Source organism: Parambassis ranga, chromosome 13, assembly GCF_900634625.1.
Source record: "Parambassis ranga chromosome 13, fParRan2.1, whole genome shotgun sequence".
Classification (NCBI taxonomy): domain Eukaryota; kingdom Metazoa; phylum Chordata; class Actinopteri; family Ambassidae; genus Parambassis; species Parambassis ranga.
In genome coordinates, this window is record NC_041033.1 from 15,363,418 (window position 1) to 15,384,298 (window position 20,881).

General features: G+C 40.6%; 1 protein-coding gene across 2 annotated transcripts in view; it reads left to right on the top strand.

Moving 5' to 3' along the window:
* lrfn1 (leucine rich repeat and fibronectin type III domain containing 1) overlaps positions 1 to 20,881 on the top strand; it is a 94,656-nt gene that overhangs the window by 55,685 nt on the left and 18,090 nt on the right. For both annotated transcript variants that reach the window (XM_028419662.1, XM_028419663.1), the window contains exon 3: positions 16,290 to 16,405. The gene's annotated coding sequence lies outside the window, so the exon portion shown is untranslated. The remainder of the gene's footprint in view (positions 1 to 16,289; positions 16,406 to 20,881) is intronic.

A 20,881-nucleotide genomic window follows, 5' to 3' on the forward strand; every position in this document is an offset into this window, starting at 1 on the left:
TCAGATGCTATATAGCCTCCCACACAGCCTTGATACCAGCATCATGGAGTTAGTTTTGTGTTACATAAATAGACACTAAGACTGCCAATATCCAGAGCACTGTTGCAAGTTCTCAAGGATCCTTGAAATGACCTACCTGCAAAAAAACTACTTTAAAAAAACACACACACACGCAGTGCTGTTTTACAATCCAATAATGGTCACTTACAAAAACAGTAGGTTTCTGCTAAAGAGCCGCATAACCTTTGATAATACTGCTGAAAATATGCAGCAAGGTCAAATTTGCATATGCATATTACTCTGGCTGTTTGGCATCTTCTGGTATATGTCAGGCTAACTGATGAAATTTTGATGAGTATTTTGATTTATTGACTAGTGGTTTTCCACAGCGGGCTTACTAAAGTATTTACTGTAGCAACTATATACTTTATGAATGTCTGGCCGGTGAGGATGTTCCTCAATACAGAATTATCCATTGGCTGTTTTCACTTGATCCTGTAAAAAGGTCATGAAGGAGCTGTAAACTTTCCCAGCTGACATTGGACCAGTCTATTATAGGACTACATCCCATCCACATTTACATTCACAGACAAGTTACACAGAGAACAACAAACAATTGAAGGGTAGGCATATGTAGCCAGGGAATGCTCATAAAATATAAGTAAAACATTGGAGAGAAGAGAGAGTTTGTTGTTTCTCTGTTGTAGCATTGTGTGACACAATGCCCACGTGCTGTAGCATTGTGAGCCAGCTGGGCAAGGAAATTGTTAAGATACGAAAGATTTAAGCTAATCAAGGCTGACCTGCAGCATCTGCATCAAGCGACCAGCCAAAGATAAATGAGGAGTTTGTGAACTTAGTGGAAATGCTGAGTAAGCATTTGCATGTGTGTTTTTTTTTTTACACGATCGGGAATTTGGTGCCCTAAATGGCAACCAATTAGCACATAAATTGTGGGGATGTTTATTATTTCTGCTGACCTTTCCCATGTCTGCTAAAGCAGTGCATCTTTCAGCTGTTGTGAGAAATGATCGAGTTTATATATTTGTCACATAGTTCAACCGTAAAGGACAAACAAAGAATACAGGACTAGACTCGTGTAGACTAGTGTGCCAGTAAGGGAAATGTTCTGTAACTGGGCAGCCAAGCGAAGGGTGAGATGCCAGAAGAGTAGCAGTGAAGCTTGGATATTGTAAGAAGACCATCATTGGCACAACTTAACTTAACACATGCATTTATCTGTGAAGTCAGTAATTAACATTGGAATGTGTGAGACTGCCTAAAAGCTAATTATCACCCACTGTCATGGCAGGTTGATAGTTAACGTTAATATCACAAAACACTTCAGAATGATGTTTCTGTGACTGACATGACAGTCAAAACATCATCAATAACAACAGCACAAGGTTATTGTTTGCATAGTGCTGTTAATAGGAACTATCTGTGGTTCTTACAGTAATTCCCTTTACTGTCCAACAAGGACAAGTCATATAGTAATCTGAGCCTGCAACCATTGACCCTGAGCTCTGAGGTTCAGTTCAAAACTGCAGAGAAATATAATATGTTGCCATATTCAGTGGAAGGTGTGGCAACAGAAATGCAGAAATCATATTGTGTGTGTGTTTTTTTTTTTTGGTTTCTCTAAAAAAGGTGATTCAGTGCAGAAAAGCTAATAAATGAGCTTGTATGTGTTGGTGCAGTATTGGTGAGCAAAAGGCAGACAGCCTCTCTCTGTGACGTCTGAAAATAGTGCCATGTTTAACGCTTCATGCTGCGACTTCCTCCAGGGAATTGTGTCAGCGAGACCTGTCATCTCTGGAGACTGACGTAGTGGGACGTCCCAGGCTGCAGCGAGGAGATGAGAATTAGCAGATTACGAGCGCATTTTCTTTTTTTTTTCTTTTTTTATGAGGAAGCATGTTGAGCTGCATTACAAGATTACAAGTGCCTGTCAGTGGATTGATAGATCAAATAAAATAAATAGAATGAAGATGATGAGTGCAAACATGACACGGAGAGACAAAGCGTAACAGAAATTCATAACTAACATCATGTTCCCTTTGTTTGAAATAAACCTCCCCGTTTGTGCGGCACAACAAGGGGAGATATAAATTATTCACATGCTCCCCAATGGCCGCTATTTACAGCCGCTCACTTACATCTGACTGGACGTGTTCTTCAGCTGTATTTCTCACAGATCTGTTTGTTTTTTTTAAGTAGCAGCAAAATATGTGTGATTTCTGAGCAGGACTCAGCTGTCACTCTAGTGCTTGATTTATTCATTACACTCCTGCCTGTACTTGTGTGTGCCGCCAAGCTCCACTTCGTAAATACTGTTAAATATCAAAATTGAATGTAAAGGGGGAAAAACACAGAGGATTATTATAGGATATATGTAAATAACAAGCTTATAACATGACTTCTTCTTCAACACAGTGCAAGCACGTAAAGAAAAGAGGTGAGAGATGAATAACAGAACACAGTGGTCATAGATAATAACACCATTTGCTGTAGTGCAGCCCATGAAGGACATCTCCCTTCAGACTGCACAGCATGTCATTTTTCTTTACTGCTGTTCCTTCATTCATGCTGATGTGAGGATTGCTGTAGTGACTGCCAGGAAAAGGGACGATGGTTGAATGCGCTCTTTGTGAAGCAGTTCTTTAGGTTTTAATGCTCACATCTCAACAACTGGCTGTCCATACATTTTGAAGGCTCACTCCATTTTTGCCAATGTGTTCATGACACTGGAAAATCGCATACAGCAATGATTTGTATGTATATTGTCGAGCTGTCTCTGCCGACTGTGACACTTCCAACATATTTAAGACTTAGAAAGATTAGTGCAAAACCAAATTGTGTTTATTTCACTCTGATATAACCCCTTTTTTTCATTGAATCTCCATTCAGTAATTATCTCTCAGTTTTTATTAATGGTGGCCGCTGTTCCCATGTTGAATACAGATTGTCTTCACACGCACAAATGGGAAACAAAGCATGCATGTAATCCAGCCAGACTGTCCTCTATAGAAGAAAGACAGCATCAGTTGTCTCAGCAAGTGTCTCGAAAAGACATATGTTTACGTTCAAGCTACAAATCCCTCCAGAGGCTGCCGTAATTATAAAGGGAGCCAGGGAGGGGGGGGGCTGTTGTTATAGAGCGACAATGTCTGTGTAGGGAGATGGAAGTGGGTGGATGGATGGATGCATCAACAAAGGATCAGACAGACAGAAACGGTATATTTCCAGCTGGCAGTGTTGATTTTGTTTTGTTTTGATGTCTCTGTATGTTATTCATTAAGTTGGCTGTTTGAAGGGGAAAGGTCAGTGTTCAAAGGGCACTGTGATCTCTCTGTCATAAGTCCAGAATTTACTACTACAGGCCAGTCCACAGCAATACACCTAATAGTTTCAACAATAAAGGCTTAATAAACCTGGGACTTTTGGGAGCTGTAATCACTAGATTAGAGCAGAAAACAAAACGACTCCATCATTCCCTCCAGCTTCAGCCAAGCCTGATCAGAGCAGGATAATAAAAAGAAAAAGCCAAACGATTGCAGCCCAGTCACAGTTTTTATGTTTTGTGCTGTAGGTGACATTGTTAAGGATTAAAACCTAATATAAATAAAAGTGAACAATTGTACAGTTTGTAAACTTTTAGTTTTCTTACAATATAAAATGATATAAAAATAAAAATACATTTTGAAATGCAATGCATGCCATGTGACACATGGAAGAACAGCTGGCGACACTAAATGTTACAGATAAGAGTAATACAGTATGTATGTTGCAGTATTAGTCATGTATTTATTCACATCTTTACCTAACGGTTACAGCATCTGACTCTTTATACGGATCAAAACACAGACAGCCGACTGGGGAATAGTTCTTTAACGTTGCTTGTCGATTTAATAGTTCTCTAAATGCAGGCAGTCATCAGGAGACTCCCAGGCACAAATTGAGGTGAAGTCCACTTTCTTTTAACAGGGACGATCGGCCAAATAAATGGATCAATAACTCCTCTAATCACTTTCCCACTTTGATTCTGTCTGGCTGCAGTACCCTTACTACTGAATCCAAAATGAGGAATAGATGCCTTTTTAACACTCCTTTGAGCTGAATAATATCATTTCAAAGCTGAAAGGTGTTTTTTTTTAAATACGGTGAAATTAAATTGGCCTCAGTCAACATTGTCTTTCCTAACTAAATATTTGTCAGCAAAACCTGTCTCCGTGTTATGAGTGGAGATTTCTTGTCACAGCCATTGATCATTAGTCATGCACTGTTGCCCATACTCAGATGTGCGTGTGATGGTGAAGCCGGCTGCTGTGCTTACAGAGCAGACCCAGGTTTCAACATCAGGGTGACTCTCTTGATTAAATTCCCAGCCACTGCTTCTTCCCCCATGTCCTCTCCTTTTGGCAAATAAATTGGAGTGCGCTGACCTTTCATCAGATATGCACAGCAAACTTAAGCTTCAAGAACCAGACACGTTAACTTCAATTAATCATGTATAGTGTTACAGCAGGTGACGGGCATCAGAGAGTTCAGTGCACCATGCACATATTTTACCCATCATCACTCCGAGACATTACTTTCTGACTACTGAACCAGTAGACAGGGGGCGATCACTTCCCTCTGTCTCACATGGTCACACACTGCTCAGCGGTATTCAAAAGCCTAGGTGCGGTCGTCAGCGTTTACTTTGTTGATCATCAGTACACCCGAACATACGGTATGTGGAAATTTGTGCCTCCTGTGTATCTTTGAATGTCTTGCAGTATGCTCTATGAGTTGTTAACTGTACCACTTATGAGATGTGACTCTCTGCCTTAAGGATTTAAGTGCAGTTTGATTTTAGCTTTAAAATGCAACAGCTTAACTGAGGGTGTATAATAACGTTCTGTCATTGAAATAGTAGGACACAGGCAGAATATGTGGCCAGAATTCGTTTCAGGATGTAATGGATTCTGCAGATTCTGAACAACTTCGCTGCTCAATGGCAAGGTTATCATAATGTCATACTGTAATGCACCGCTCAGTAGTCTACTGAAAAGAAAATGTGCAAGAAATCATTTATAATATTGATTTAATAACCAATCTTTTTATCATAAAAAGGGAACCACAAGAATAATAAGTGGAGTGATGATTAATTAGTTATTAAGTTGAGTGTAAACTTATTGAGAGCTCATAACCAGCATGGCTCATTGATATGGTCAAAGCATGTCTGGGGGCTGATGACTACATTTTTACAAAAGTAGTTTTTTTCTTACAATTATATAATTTTATAGTCAGTTAATAGACCCTTTAAAGAAAGAGTTAAGAAAAAATAAGACATTTTCGTCTTTAAAATTGCCAAATGAGATTTAATATGACCCTGGCTGAGGATTTCCAGCCAGTGCTGTTAGGGTGAAAATGATTTGAAATAAAAGCCTGAATAACATTCTCACAGTGAGAAGATGATGGGAAGAGGCAGGATGAGTTCCAACATTTTGATCTTCGAAAACTCCAACAGATTTTTTTTTTGTTGAATGAGATTAATAGAGCTGAGTGGGAGGAATTCAGCATATTTCAGATTCATTACCATTGACTCGCCTGAAAGCCAATCATTAAGGGAGTCTGCAGGTATAATTGGACAGAAAATGTAGTCTTAATGATATCTTTGCAGACTCAATGTTACTTTTTTCTTTTTTCTTTAGTTTTGAGCACATGTTCGATGGATTTGAAAGACTGGATAGTGAGTGTTGCTGTTTGCATGTTGTATCATCCAGTACTGTTACCATGCAGAGATAAGTGTGCCCGAGAGTGCAGTGGAAAAATAGAGAACAGTGCCAAGGTAGTAGTTTAATAGATTTATCTTGGTCCAAGGCATACTGAACATTTGGTACTGGCTTGCATTATGTATTGATGGAACATTTCCTCTAAATAATTCAATTACAGTTGGAGCCATATTGCAAACATTTTTGAATTCTGATTAATGGCTCTCTGGCTACATTCAATCCTATGAGAAACGCCAAATATGAAACAGAGTCGGGATGATGCAGGAAACGATCCATCAGCAAGTTATGGTCAGACCCGTTTGAAGGTCGGAAAACTGCGACATAAACCCCTTTTTGGAGGCTTTCAGGCAGGATGACCTGGTCTGTGGTCTCAACTGCCTCACAGAGATCAAAAAGGATTCAAACAGAGCAATCACATTCACAAACAGCAACAAGGGCAAGGAACGCCATCTGTGAGCTGTGGCATGCCTTAAAGCACAACTTAAACCTCTCTTATTATTCACAGAAAGCAGGTTTATTTCTGTAACTCTATGTCATACTGCACATGTTAAAGTTTTGAAGATCTAGTCCAGGTTAATATGTACTGCCTGACTGCCACACACCAAACATTGAAATATCTGACATACATCTAAGAGACACTCTAAACTCTCTGAAAACCAGGCAGAGAGCGATTGACTTTTTCATACTTTAAGATCTGGATATTATTCATGGGAATGCAGAGCATATTTGGAGAGGCCCGTTTTAACATTTTATGGACTCCCAGTATCTCACTAGAGGTGACTTGTTCCACCAGCGCACAACTCCATATCCATTATAGATGGCCAACTCAGCCATGCCAGCAGTGTACATATGTTTACAGATGTAAAATGCGCCACGAGGAGTCACTGAAGAACCTGGAAAAACAGTGATCATCTGAGCTGGATGAATCTCTGAGACCTTGTTGTCACATTATCTCCCAAAAACATCAATAATACATACAGAGATAAACAGACCCAAGACCATAGAATATAAAATAAGGCAGGGCTAATGTGCAGCATGCATGAGGGGCTGGTGAAAGCATGGATTTTGCACGAGATGAATTCAACAGTTAAACAGAGAGAAGAGGTGATCGTGTTCAAAGGAAAATGCTCAGTTTCTCTATCACCGGATAGGGTAACACAGAATTTAAGATTGCAGCAATGAAAGATGTCCCCCAGCTAAAGTTTTCTGTGATTGTGTCAAGACCACACAAGGCACTGAGGTGTTATCGGTATTCTGCTTTTAAGTAGAGTCAGCCATGATGAATAGTTGATGTTTGGAGGCTGGTGGTTTCAAGGTTTGTGTTTGTTTTCAGGATCCTGGGAGCCTTTTACCACTTCCAAGACATTCAGTGATACTTCACAGAAGTTTTTTTTTTATCTTGAGTTTTATGTGATTTATTTATTAAACAACTTGCTCAATTGTACAATATGTACCCATGTATTTGTAGGAAGCCACGCAAGTCAGGTAGTATTTAACTTACCTAGAGTTGAGAAATCAACCACCTTTATCTTGAAATTTAACAGGACAAAGTAATTCAGCTCTCACCAAAACTGTTACCAAAACTGATTGGTGAATAAACATTTCCAAAGAAAAGGTCCTGGACTGGCAAACCGAGTCAAACAGACATGAGAACCTCAGATTTCATATGTTGGTAAGTCTCAGTCTCTGTGTGAAAGAGGCTACTTACACAGCCTGATGTGTCGTAGGATCCTTTTAGCTTTTTTGGAAATGGAAGCAATGATGTTGTAGTCATCACCGTGCTGATGGCATAAATGTTACTCCATTTCAGGGAACAAATTATATTTTAGATGGTGTGTGTGTGTGACATGTCTCCATGGCGAAGTGCTTTTTCATGCAAACGATCCTTTTTTTTTTTTTATCCAGAACCATGCAGCGTCTGAAAGTAACAGCAGCACAGACTGAAAAAAGGCGAAAACGAAAAATAATTCAAAGTTTCCCATGTTCAAACTTGTGCAGCAGACAATTTTAAAGCAAAAAAATATATATCAGTTCAGCCCAGTTGCAATGTTAGGCCACAGTTGATGGTCTCTCAAGTGCTACAACAGCTCATTCTGTGAGCCACCACACAAAGCTCACCTCAGCCTGTCTTATACTTGAGATTCAGTTTGTACCAAAGAGAAGCACCAACAGGTGAGGTGAATTGAATCCAGATGACCTGAAGATTTTTAGCTTTCTGTTTGGCTGTGTGGATGTGGATGTCCCATCAGAAGGAGGAGACGAATAGGACAGGCTCAGACGGGAAGTTCTCATAAATCAAGTCAGTGTGATGAAATAAACAATGTGGCACTATGTTATACATGACTACAGGGAAACTAATCCACAGCGTGGAATATAAACACAACTCAACCTCGGCATCAAATGTGATCCTGCACAATATTCTTAGACTGCTGCTTAAATTAATTTAATTAGTCTTATGAAGAGACCAATAAGATAAATGAAATTGAGATTTTTTGTGATTCAGCAGCAGTGAAATAAGACCCAAGCTGAGAAAATCAGATAAGCTCCCCCCCCCATTCCTCCTTTGACATATTGGAAATGATCTTATCAAATCTCTCCTCTCCTGTTTGCTCTCTTCATCCTGACTCTTGTCTTGACAGACAAATCCTGTTACAGTTGGCAATAAATTCAAGAACGAAACACAAATTACAGAAGCCTAAGTGTTTACAGCCTGGGGAGAGAATTGGGATGTTTTCATGAGGGGAAGAAAATGAAGAGCACTCATTTTTTTTTAACCTGTTTTGTTGGTGACTGCTGCTCCACCACCACCACCACCACCTCCTCCACAACCTGTCAAAGTGACAGCTGTGACAGTGCTCGGGCACAACTCTGACATTATTTGCAGATGGTAAATAAGGAAAAAATATCTGGCGAGCTAGCATGATTCATAGTTAGTCCCAGCTCTTGTTTACAGACAAGTTGTCACATTCATTTAGCAAATTACGCTCCAGCTTGGGGGCTCTGTAAAATGGTGTTGCCCTCCCACTTTACTGGGGGAAAGAGGATGGTAAAAATGTAAAAGCTTTAGCTGTTTTTTTCGTTTGTTTTTATCTCACTACAATTTGTTGACTCACAATCCTTCACAAATATTGATCTCTACTATGATGATAATGCAGTAAAGGTGATGATCTTTTATTATTTTGATTAAATTTCCAACAGCTAAATGCAGCAGCTCCATTACTTTCTCATACCCCTTCTTAGAGGCTTGTATGTAACAGGATATGCTAATACTTGTCGTACTAAGCCCTTGTAATGTTCATGCTTGAATTTGTGAACAGAAGACCATGTCTTTTCCACATACTGTAAATGCTGATGGTATAATGTAGCTGTGTGGCTTGAATTCCCCTGGGTTTTTTTTTTTTTTAATGATTGCAAAGCGTCTAATGTTGCAAACTGTGATGCTGCAGCAGAGAAGTGCATTAAATATAACTGAAAGATTATAAAAATGAACAGTCAAGGATTACCGTGAGATTCCCCTCTCCTCTATAATACATTTTCCCAGAGACTGCAGACCATATGCTTATGTAGCAGTCAGTGAACCATGAAATCACTTGGTTTTCATGAAGCCAATTTGCATCCACAGGTTAAAGCTCGACAGGGCAGGGCTAGTTGTACGACCTCCATTTATATAAGACCTGTCTTTCTTTATTACGGCTGCACAAAATGATCAAAGTGTCACTATTACTGAAATGACGCCTCGTGCTAATAACACGAGAGCGGTAATATACTTCACACTATGTTTCACACGATAATGCCAGATTTTAATATGTTGCGTTCTTTATTGTTAGCTGTTTTGGGTTCTTTGTTTTATTAATGATGAGTTAGATATTAGAAATTAACATTAACCCATGCATATCAGGAACCCACCACAGAGAAAATAATACATGAAAAAAGCTCTTTAAATTAAATATTAGTTCAGCCCCTAATATTCTCCTCTATAATTCAACCAGAGTGAATTAATCAACATCAACATAGTATAAAGCTGATGTATGATGTTATACCTAGTTTCTCTACGTATCTGTAGCCTTACAGAAATACCGAATAAAGTTAACACCCTATCCATGGAGCCAAGAACCACCACCAAACAAGTTGCTCGAAGCTACATGATCTTGGTTTAAAACAAAATGCTGGCTGTCTCTTCTGTCCATCTTGCACTGCAGTATCTGCTCCCTGGACAATATATTAGACCACAGTACAGACAAATGGCTCCTTTAAGAGCTTCTAAATCAATCATTGCAAGTTTCTGTAAAAAAACTAGTAAGAAAATGTAACCACACGCGAAGAAAACAGCGAATTTATTATGTATATTGGCACTCAGCTATCTTAACTTGAATGATTCATCACTTGCCATTTGCTTTGCATTAATATCATATTAGGATGTTTGATGTTTAGTAAGCTATGACCTACAATGAGGCTTTACAAGAGTTTGGCTGATCATTTCTTGAAAACTTGTCCAGACTCTCCCAAAAGTATTAAGTGGAGCCAATATTATCTCAAAGATGATTCACAACAACATTTTGACACAATTATGTGATTGTTACTCTGTATGTGGCCTACATGTTTCTGTTTGATATCTCATGTGTGTCATAGACCAATGCTTCTTATTATTTCCCTTAGTTACTCTTTAAGATTAAAGGGTTTCCAATTGGAATTGACACACTATGGACATACATTTATCTCAGTTAGGTGTTTAGTCTGTTTTCATAATGTCAACCATGCCGTGGTTTAAGCTTGTTAAATGGGCGTGTTCAACTGACATTTTACTTTAATATCCCTTATTTAATTTTGACTAAATTCACATGTTCTGTTGGTGGCGGCTGTGACAATAAGTACTAATTGCAGATTCACTTCTCAGAGATCCAACATGTGTTGTCAGTGTGACAGAACACACATCATTACCTGCTTGGGATTTTGCACAGGAATGTCACGCAGCCACAACCACGTTATAATAATGTATTTGAAAAGGCTTTTGTATAATTTCATCAGTGGGTCATCGGTTTAATCACCGATGTACTCTCACTTAATGATGGATAATGACGTACGTTTAATTAAATAAAAATCGTACTTCTTTTAGCTCTGTAGCTTCTTTTGTAAAGCTCGCTTGACATGATACCAGAGAATTAAATTATGTTGTATTGTACATAAACATAAAGTCTACTCACGCCTCTGTATTTGTTAAATATCTTTTTGTAACCAGACTTTATTATAGACAAAGATAATAACAAGAAAATGATTGGCAGATTAATCAACAATTAAAAAATATCACTGTCTGCATTGTGGTTCGAAGACGATTCACATCATAATGGAAACAAACTTCCATATCTGGATATGATCTCTGTCTGATAGTAACATGAGTAAAATGCAGTTCCGTGTCCAGGCCTGTAACCTGACCTGTGTTGACATGATAGGATGAAATCTCTTTGAAAAGCTTGTGTGCCTTCAGCTGCTGCATTTCAAAGACCCTCTGTGTGTGTGATGCATGCACCTTCGCTGATAGAGTCTAACCAGACAACAACCGGCCTTAATTATCCGTGAGAATGGGATTTTTTTGATCCCAACCTACTCCTTTACTTCCTGGCTGTCTGCTGGTAACCTTGCCCTCTAGCATCACCAGATTCATGAGTATTGATTGGCTTGGAAGCATACACACAACACACACACACAATTCATCTCGTCTTGACCTCCAAAGGCAAAGGTTTGTAGAAGCTAATAAAAAGCTAATTATTCAATCAAGCTGCTCCTACAAGCAATTTTCCTAGAAACAATTTTGTCTCATTGCAAGTAAAGAGCTCAGCTCTGTTTGAGTCAGGCCAGTGGGATGGAAGCGTTCATTAGAGGCTGATGGTGTTTTAGATTAGCAGGACACGGCTCAAAAAAAAAAAAAAAAACAGCTGCTCGTCCTTAATAATCACCTCAATTTTGTTTTATGTTGACTCTGAGAAATTTGCATCTAGGAAACAGGACGTATCTAATGTATTTAAACACATTAAGTTCACACTTACAGTGACATATTTTCAATATGTTCACGGTTTCGGGGCATTGGTGTTCACACACCCCCATTAGTTAGTTGTAATTAGGCTTTGACTGTAGCAACACAGCTGTTGAAAATCTATGAATGCATGCAGTACTATGATTGATACTTTGCTACATCGTGTACAAGAGCCTGTGTGTAAATCAAGTCATTAATCAAAGTGCTGACATGAGGAGTAAATGACTGTAAAGCCAGGGAAAAAAGAGGAATGGTCTGATGGCATTCAGTTTCGAGGATCTGCTGAGGATGAGTTTGACCTCGGAGTTATGACAGCTATCAGGCTACTCTACACCGCCGAGCAGCTTCACTGTTTCCTGAAGGACTGGCTTTGTTAGCCCATTGCTGAGTCATGGTGACATTGAGAATGTCCTCTAATAAGCATGTTACAGCTGCAGCTGCTTTATTGCTTGTCTTGATCTCGGGCACTGTGAATGCTGCAAAAAATTAAATTCTAACCAAAACCTTTACTCCGGTCAGGCAATTTAAAAATAATTAAAGCCTGTAATAAATACATTTTTCTAAAAAACCTCCTCACATGGCTACAGTGGAATTAATTTCCCACACTGCTGCGGTCTATTAAAGCTGTGGATTCTTGCTTACCTGCAGGTAAGCTCAGGAGCTGTTGACACTTCTTGCTGATATCTGGTGTATGAAGCACAAAGAAAGACAGCTATCTCCAATATAAGTGCACTCACTCAAATCTATAATTGATTAAAGCTTTAAGGCTTGTTTTTTGTCTCCCTGAACGGTCAGCAGGATCTAATGTAATGAGATGCCCAGAGGTTTTCGCTTGGATTTCTGTTGCTGCTTTTTCAGAGCAGATATCTGAGAACGAAACCCCCCTCGCTTTAAGCCTGTTAGGAGATAACTCAGACGTTGTCCTTTAAGCACAGAATGTGTAATCTCATGCATCTAAAGAGAATATGAAATGACTGCTCTTTAATATTGTGATCTTTAAATGAGACTGTGTAATATATTAATACCCCCTTTGTGCTGTTCTCTTAGTAAATTGTTATATGTAAACTTATATGTTAGCTTATATCACTAAACTATCACTATGTCCACTTAGGTCTGAACATCATCAAATAATACAATTTTATAAATATATATCGATAAATATATACCGGTACCTGTAAATGCCAGGTAACAATAAAATGCTGCTAACTAGATTGTGCCAACCAGCTGGCAGTGGTCCTCACATCCATCTTCAACCTTTTCCTGCAGCAGGCCACAGTCCCCACATGTTACAAGGTGACCACAATTATCCCCATTCCCAAGAAAATCCCCCACTACATGCCTGAATGACTACCGCCCTATTGCACTTAACTTTCACCATCATGAAGCGCTTTGAACACCAGGACACACATCTGCACCTCTCTTTCTGACCCCCTGGAGCAGAACATTATGTGAGAATGCTGTTTGTTGGCTACAGCTCAGCATTCAACACCATAGTGCATATGAAGCTCATCCAAAAGCTCAAGATCAGGGACTGTACCCATCTGTCTGTAATTGGACTCTGAGCTTGGAGTGGTGTAGATGGGCAGCTTCTCCTCATCCACACTGATGCTGAGCACTGGTGCCCTTCCTCAGCCCTCTCCTCTACACCCTGGTGACCCATGACTATCTGGCCAAGCACAGTTCCAGTGCCATCCTGAAGTTTGCAGATGATACCACCATCATGGGTCTCATTACTCACAATGATGAGACTGCCGACAGAGAGAAGGTTCGCGCCCTGGAAACATGGTGCAAAGACAATAGCCTCTTTCTCAACGGCTGCGAAACCAAGGAGATGGACACTGACTTCAGGAAATGTCAGGAAAATGTAAAGAAGAGGTCACGTTCCCATTTTCATCAGGCGATCAGAAGCGGAGAAGGGTGCCTCCTTCAAACTCCTAGGTGTGCTCATCAGCGAGGACCTCTGCTGGTCCACTCACACCACTGCAGTGGCAAAGACAGCACATAAAAGACTTGATTTCTTCAGCAGACTGAAGGGATTTGAACTGAGCACCTCTGCCCTCTGCACATTCTACAGGGGCATCATAGAGAGTGCCCTGGCTGGCTTCATCAGTGGCTGCTCTGCTGCGGACCTTAAGTCGCTGGGACTAGTGGTGAAGACAGCAGAGTGCATCACTGGCTGCCACCTCCCCTCCCTGCAAACCATCGTCAACACACGCTGCCTCAGGAAAGCTTAGAAAATCATCAGGGACCTCACACACACCAGCCACCGACTCTTTTCACTGCTGCCTGCTGGTAGACCAGACTCAGTCAGTAGTTCAACTGCACAGCACCATTTGCACATTCTCATGCTCACTCATCTGCACGTGTGTACATATATTTTATCACTGTTGTACATAGTTTTCCTTCTGTGACATATTTGGATATTTTGGCTTTTTGTTTTGTTTCTTTGTTTTTCTTAAGATTACTTGGAGTTGCCTGCCTGCCGTGTTCTAAGCATTTCATTGCTCAGATGACTCCGATGTTAATACTGTGCATATGACAAATAAACCTCTTTCAATCTTGAATCAACAACAAATGAAACAAACGAACAAATGAAATGTCATTTATACAACACAAAAACCTGTAAAAAGTATCCTCTGATATAATATTATTTGTTTTATTGTGCCAGTTCTTCTTATTGTAGATTATGAAGGTGAATTTTTTAGGTGAAAACTGTTTTGACAGTGTTTTTTTTCTCCATTTATTCATCAACCTTGTAACTTTTTGGGTCTTTTTTTTGTTGTTGATCTTTTGGATGGCACTCAAACAACACGTCATATTTATGTAACTGAGTGAGTGATTATGGCCACAGTGAGGTAAAAAAAAAGTCTCATTCACCCCTGTTGTCATAGAGGGTTCTTATAGCTGCAGCTTAGATGGATGACTGTCTTCGTAAACAACTGTCTTTGTCTTGCACACATAGGGAAGGGAATCACTGTGATGGATAATGACTTGACAGAGTATGTCCTTTGGCCAAAGTTGCCTGGCACTAAGAATCTTTTTTTCCTGTCTCTTTGCTTCTCAGAAAGGCTTGGAGAGAAAAGGATAGAGGAAGGATGAGGTAGAAATGTGGCTGTGAGAGGAAAATGGAGCAGGGATGAGGAGTGTTTGTTACAGTGAAGAAGGAGGCCATGTTGGAGATAAAGTGAGGCCGGCATGTCTCAGCACCAGACTTCACACATGAGCCCAGGTGATGATTTGATGTTTGGAAATGAAGAGGAAAATGTAAAAAAAAATCACTGGTTAAATTTTTTTTCTTTTTTTTAAGCGGTTGCTCACTGTCACATCGCTGTGACATCACTCCCTGTCACACTGACTGTCAGGAAGGTGCTGTGTTTCTACTATACCCCGCAAGTAGCAGCTGTTAATATGCTTGGCATGGTAGACCGTGAAATGAAAGACCGTAAAATCTGTGACACCTACACTCTTACTTTGTTTCCTTCCTTCATTTCTTAAACTCGTGACATGACAAGACCGACTCCAGCCTGAGATAAATTGAGGTTGGAAACGGATTGGAATGACGTATCAAAAAGCAAAAGCTTGCGTCATAAATACTTCATTGTGGATGAATAGCTGAAGGTGACAGGCCTAAAGTCCTGCTCTGAATACAAATTGATGTACAGTAAAGCTAGAATAAGAACCTGAGTGGAGAATTCTGTTTCTTCATGCATGAAGGCTCTCTGCAGACAAATGCGAGTGATATGGTAATCTCTCTTGGATTGCGTGCCGCTGTTCTGCAGGCAGAGCTGTGACATGTCATGTAGCTTGTTTTGAATTTTTTGGACAAGTGAGAAACTGAAGGCCTCTGACCTTGGCAGTCACCTTTCTCCAATGTGAGAAAAGAAGCAAACACTGAAATGCAGCAAAGATAGACTCCTCATCCTCATCCATCTTCATCAGTGCATAATGGATATAACCTTATGTTAAAGCATGCAGTAATTATGTGGACACATTAATCACCTTATTTTCTCAACCACAAAAACTCATCATGACTAAAATATTCTTTGTTTTGCACAGATAAGTTCCAGAGCTGTGACAAAATGTGATAAATTTTTCATTCACACTTTGTTCTCCTTTAGCTACAATGATGCAGTGAAATATTAATGACAGGACACACATTCATAGTCATGGGATCTCCAGCGCTGTATTTTCTGGTGCCTCTCTTGCTGCTTATGCTTCTTTCCTGTTGTTTTTATAATCAGATCAGCGTTCATATCGCACCCAAAGCTGGAAATAGGAAGAAGCTCAGTCAATGAGATTATGAATGTATGACTGCCTGTCTAGTGTGTTGAGAAATGTTGCCTCCTTCAAAAAACATAAAAATATTGGACTACATGATAAACCTTTCAAAATGTGGTAAAACAAACACTTGCTAGCTGCAAAATGTCCTAATCCTAACAAAACATTGCTAAACATGCCTGTTGTCCTGTTGTCCTGTTTAGGTGGTGTTTTCCTGTGAGACCTGTGGGTGCTGCCTGCCTCAATCCTGACTCTCTGACCGCCAGTAAATCAGGATGCTGATGTGAAACCTGTGATGGAGACCAGGGCTTGATATCTGGTGAGTCTGTGGTGTTTTCCAAGTCACTGCATATAGACTGTGCAGCAGCACCGTTAGCTGGGGCAGCTCTCGCTGAAAATGTTGTGTTAGCAGTGGTGCATCAGCAGATTGAAGATACTATGTAGATCAACGGTGGGAATTTATTACTACAGGTGCAGCAGAACTGGGTCAAATATGCAATTTTTTTCTGCATTTTTAGTTAGGCAGCAGATATGTGAGAGGAGTCTGCAGTGGCTCACACAGTGCAGTGAGCAAATGCACGAGACATTTAGACATATATATGCAAAGCCAGGACTGAACAGGGACAACCAAACCTAAACATATGGCTATATGGATGCAAGCAGGCATAAAAAATAGCTGTACCCACACAAATGGACAACAACATAAAATGTCTACAGTGTGACAAACAATGCTTGAGTGTGTGGGAGTGTAAAGACTGTGGAATAAACATTGTATGGTTTTATAAAGTTACGGGTTAGCTATATATACCTAGAGTGGGTTGTTTACCTACAGTACATACAGTCTGCTCTGATTTATAATCAACCATAATGAGTATGAATGTCATCTGTATATTATATGTATATTAATCACCATTAAAAAAGTGCTTTGGTACCAAAGGTAGGTTAAGTTTTCTAACATCACATTTCTCCCGAGTGGCTTCTTCAGTTCTTCCAGTGGGACTGAAGAAGCCACTTGGCGTGGCGAAACGTCCAGTTGCCTTGATTTAAACTCTTGGTAATGACTATGACCTGGATGTATGAGGGCATCCACAGACAGATTGTTGTTCAGTTGTAGAACAATGTTCAAAAAATCTAGAAACGTAACGTGTCCATCTCAGGCTTGCTAAATCAGGAATACTTTATGTACTTTGTGAGTCACAGGTCTGAACAGCAACATCCAGTTGCAATAACCGAAGGTTATATTACAACTGAAAAAGAAGTCCAGGTGTCAGCAGACTTCTGAGGATCTGTGCAGGCTTTTGGTCATCATGGACAGAGACTTTAATGAAAGAGAGGCTGTCTGCATCAAGGAGCAGAGGGAATACTCCATGAGTTTGCAGAGAGGCAAGGGAGCATGAGAGGCAGGAACGGGCCATCCAGATGACAATGTGGAAGGAAAGGCAAGAGGCTCGTAATGGCTTCCAAATTTATCCTTCTGTCAAATGTTGCACGTGTACCGTGGCCCCGTCTTCACAATATGGGAGGAACATCAACGTAAATGTGAGGTAGTCACTAGAACAGATTGATGAAGTGAGCATCCTAAGTCAAACTCCGCCCACCTACAACCTCGTGTTGACTTGAGTAACTCTGCTAAGTATGTTAAATGATGTGACCCATGTGTGGCATAAAAACAGCATCTATTTGGAGTCATTGCATAATTGACTGCATCTCTAACTAACCTGAAACAGGCACACTCTTCAAAATGCTACAGCAGTACATAAACTCAGTTTCACGTTTCCGTTGTACATTAGATAGCATGAAACTGTTAATTAAAAACTTGGTACACGGGAGGATAGAGTTAATGACCTGTGCTGCGTCTTCAGAGAGCAGTCAGCCGAGAGTAATTGTGTGAAGTGCAGTACGTACCTGTATCCCCTTAACATCTGTCTGCTGCACTTGGAGTAGGGCTGCATCCTGAAAATGTCATCACACTACATCCAGCCACTCTATCTGATTCAGCGTGCTGCCAGTAGCTGTACTTTGCTGAGGGCGTAGTTTTAGGTAAAGGTCTGGTTAATTCCCCCGGGGGGGAGTTTAGTGAAGGGAGGTGGGGGGAGGGAGGGGTTGAAGTCAATTTACCTACCTACCTGTGACCCACTGTGGTCAGAACCCCTGTGGTTTTGGTGGTCAGGAGAAAATCACACAGTGCTGAGAACAAAGAAATATGATGGCTCCCACTTGTCCTCTTCAGGTTCAAAGGGAATGGCAGGGCAATGCTAATTAGCGAGCTTGTGTTACTGAATTGTGCATAACTGCTGTTCCCCTCACTGTTCCCCCTCCTCTTTGTCGTATGCCTAACAAGCAGTGTCTACAACAGTCATGCACCCTGCATAACTCTGCATATTTTGTGCACCGTGAGACATCCTGTTCTGTTTGGGTCTTAAAAAAGAAAAATAATTCCCATAGTTAAATTAATCCTTTTTGAGAGATTTGAATTCACCGTTTCCTGTCAAGTAAAAGCAATTTGTGTTGTGAAAGTACAGTAATTTTCACCCGCATGTATTCTTTCAACATCTTCTCTCAGCTCCGCTTTTGAGTTCAGTTTAATCCTGGTTGTCAAGTTTGAGGGCGATAAGCGGCGTAACAACAGGATTCCCCAGCAGCTCATCCCTGCTTGTACAAAATTACGTTACTACAAACTGAGAAAATGATGTTCTGTAAGTAGGTAGTGAATAGATTTTTTTTTGTTAAATCAGGGATCGAGGGGGGGGGGGGGGGATGAGTAAGGACGAGGTCAAGCTATTACCCTCCCATATTAAAAATTCCAATGGCGGCTCTATGCATATGCACCTTCCTTCCCCTGCCTTGTGTTTTGTGGTCTGCTTCTCTTGTCAAAGTAATCTGAGTCATGCAGTCGGCATTTCCTGGAATACCAAGTACTTAGAGCGGGGACGAGGCAGTGCTGAGGAGCAGCTCAGGGTATTCTTGAGGGTTTTTTTACAGCAGCACACGTTGCCACGCAAAGGTATCATCGATGCACCCGAGTCTCGTTACTTCTGCTCTAATCATCCACAGAAATTAAGCTATACACTCTGTGTCACGCAGAATAACAAGGGCTTTGTGAATTTGAAATGCTGTAGCTGAGGCTTTTTCAAATAATAGCGGAGGAAAATATGGTGAAATCAAACACCTGGCTGTGTGCGAGCACAACTCAAGATACAATAGACGTGTAGCTCCGGGGGAGTTGTGCTCAGCATCTTGGTGCGTTCTCTCTCCCTTTCTTCTCTCTCAGTCAAATATCTTTTTGTTAGTGCAGATGCACTCAGGGTTGGCAAACACATTGAAGACTGAGTCACTTAAACATCCTCATCCTGACACACAGCTGATTCACTGTCTATCGATTTCTTCATACATCATATTCTTTTGTAGTCTTTGTTGTTATGTGTGTGTGTGTGTGTGTGTGTGTGTGTGTACAGAAGAAAGGGCGTTGCACATGCAGTACATCTGTCTCCCTGGTTTGTAGAATTGCACCATTAAAGATGTTTAATGGCATACAGAGGTGCATAAGGATCCTCATTAGTTGCAAGGTGCATACCTGAGTTTAAAAATCCATTTACATTAAAGGACAAGAATAGCACAATCAGTGTCTGTGAGCATAAACAAGGCTCTCTCCTGCGGGGCAGCAAAACAAGAGAACCTCTAATCTGTGTTGTCATGCAAGTTTAAACCCTGGAGCTCATTCATTCAAAGCTAAAAGGTGCATTACATTTTGATGTTACTTTTGCTGCAGCAGCAAGCTCGTAACTTAGTAAAAGGGAAAGAAGATGTTTTTACTCATGCTTCCCTTTTCAAAATGTGGCAGAAATCAGCAGGGCATCACAAATTCCTGTCATTCCTGGGACAAGTCTACTGAAATTAGAGACGATGGATAAAGGTTTAGTAACACAGAAAGAAGCATGTTCAAGCATTAGGAAGTTAAATTGGTTTCCTTGAAGCCACCCGGACTCACAACATATCTCATTTCAAGTTAATTAAGCTTTGTAGTGCATATTGTATGAATATTACATGGATGATGTTCAGACCCACAAATACATTTTGGAAGTGCCAGTGTTCTCGCTGGAATTATATAAATGAACAACATATGGTGCTTTCTAGAATTAATGTGTGTCTCTAAATTCTCACATAAAAATTAAGGTTCACTAAAAGTGTGTCTGATCTTTTATGCAAATAGAATAGAGCTATTTATAAATATGTACGATTGCTCAGGGGAAAGGTCTCCTCCACCTCCTGTGCAGAGAAACACACAGAAGCAAACGTAGTAGTAGTGTGCTCCTTCTGCTTCCCATCATAAATGTGCATCCTTCTCTGTTTTGCACTGTAAGTGGCTCACCATATAATGTTGCCAGCATCACTGTCCATCTGTGCATCGGTCTGAGCAAGGCCATGACAGGGAGACACCCCCCCTTCCTTTTACCCAATACGGCGTACAGGAGTAGGCAGCATGATAGTGGCAGACGAGTAGCTGGTTATGAGCCACAGCTCCTCCATTGTCTACCATGCTGGAGAAAGAGTGGGAGCCCCTAAAGAGGCCTGGCAAAGTCTCTGCTTCCATCTGCCTGCCTGCCACACCATGGAGCCCAGCTCGCACCACTTGAGATTATACTCACGTCCAAGCTGTTACTGTAATTTGCATTGGCTCATAGGCAGAGAGAGTGAGGAGGAGGAGGAGCTGCGCATGAGGCAGGGATGTTATAAGTGGTCCTGGCAGCACAATGAGCTTGCCTGGGTGTAGTATTATGGACAAGTGGCATGGACA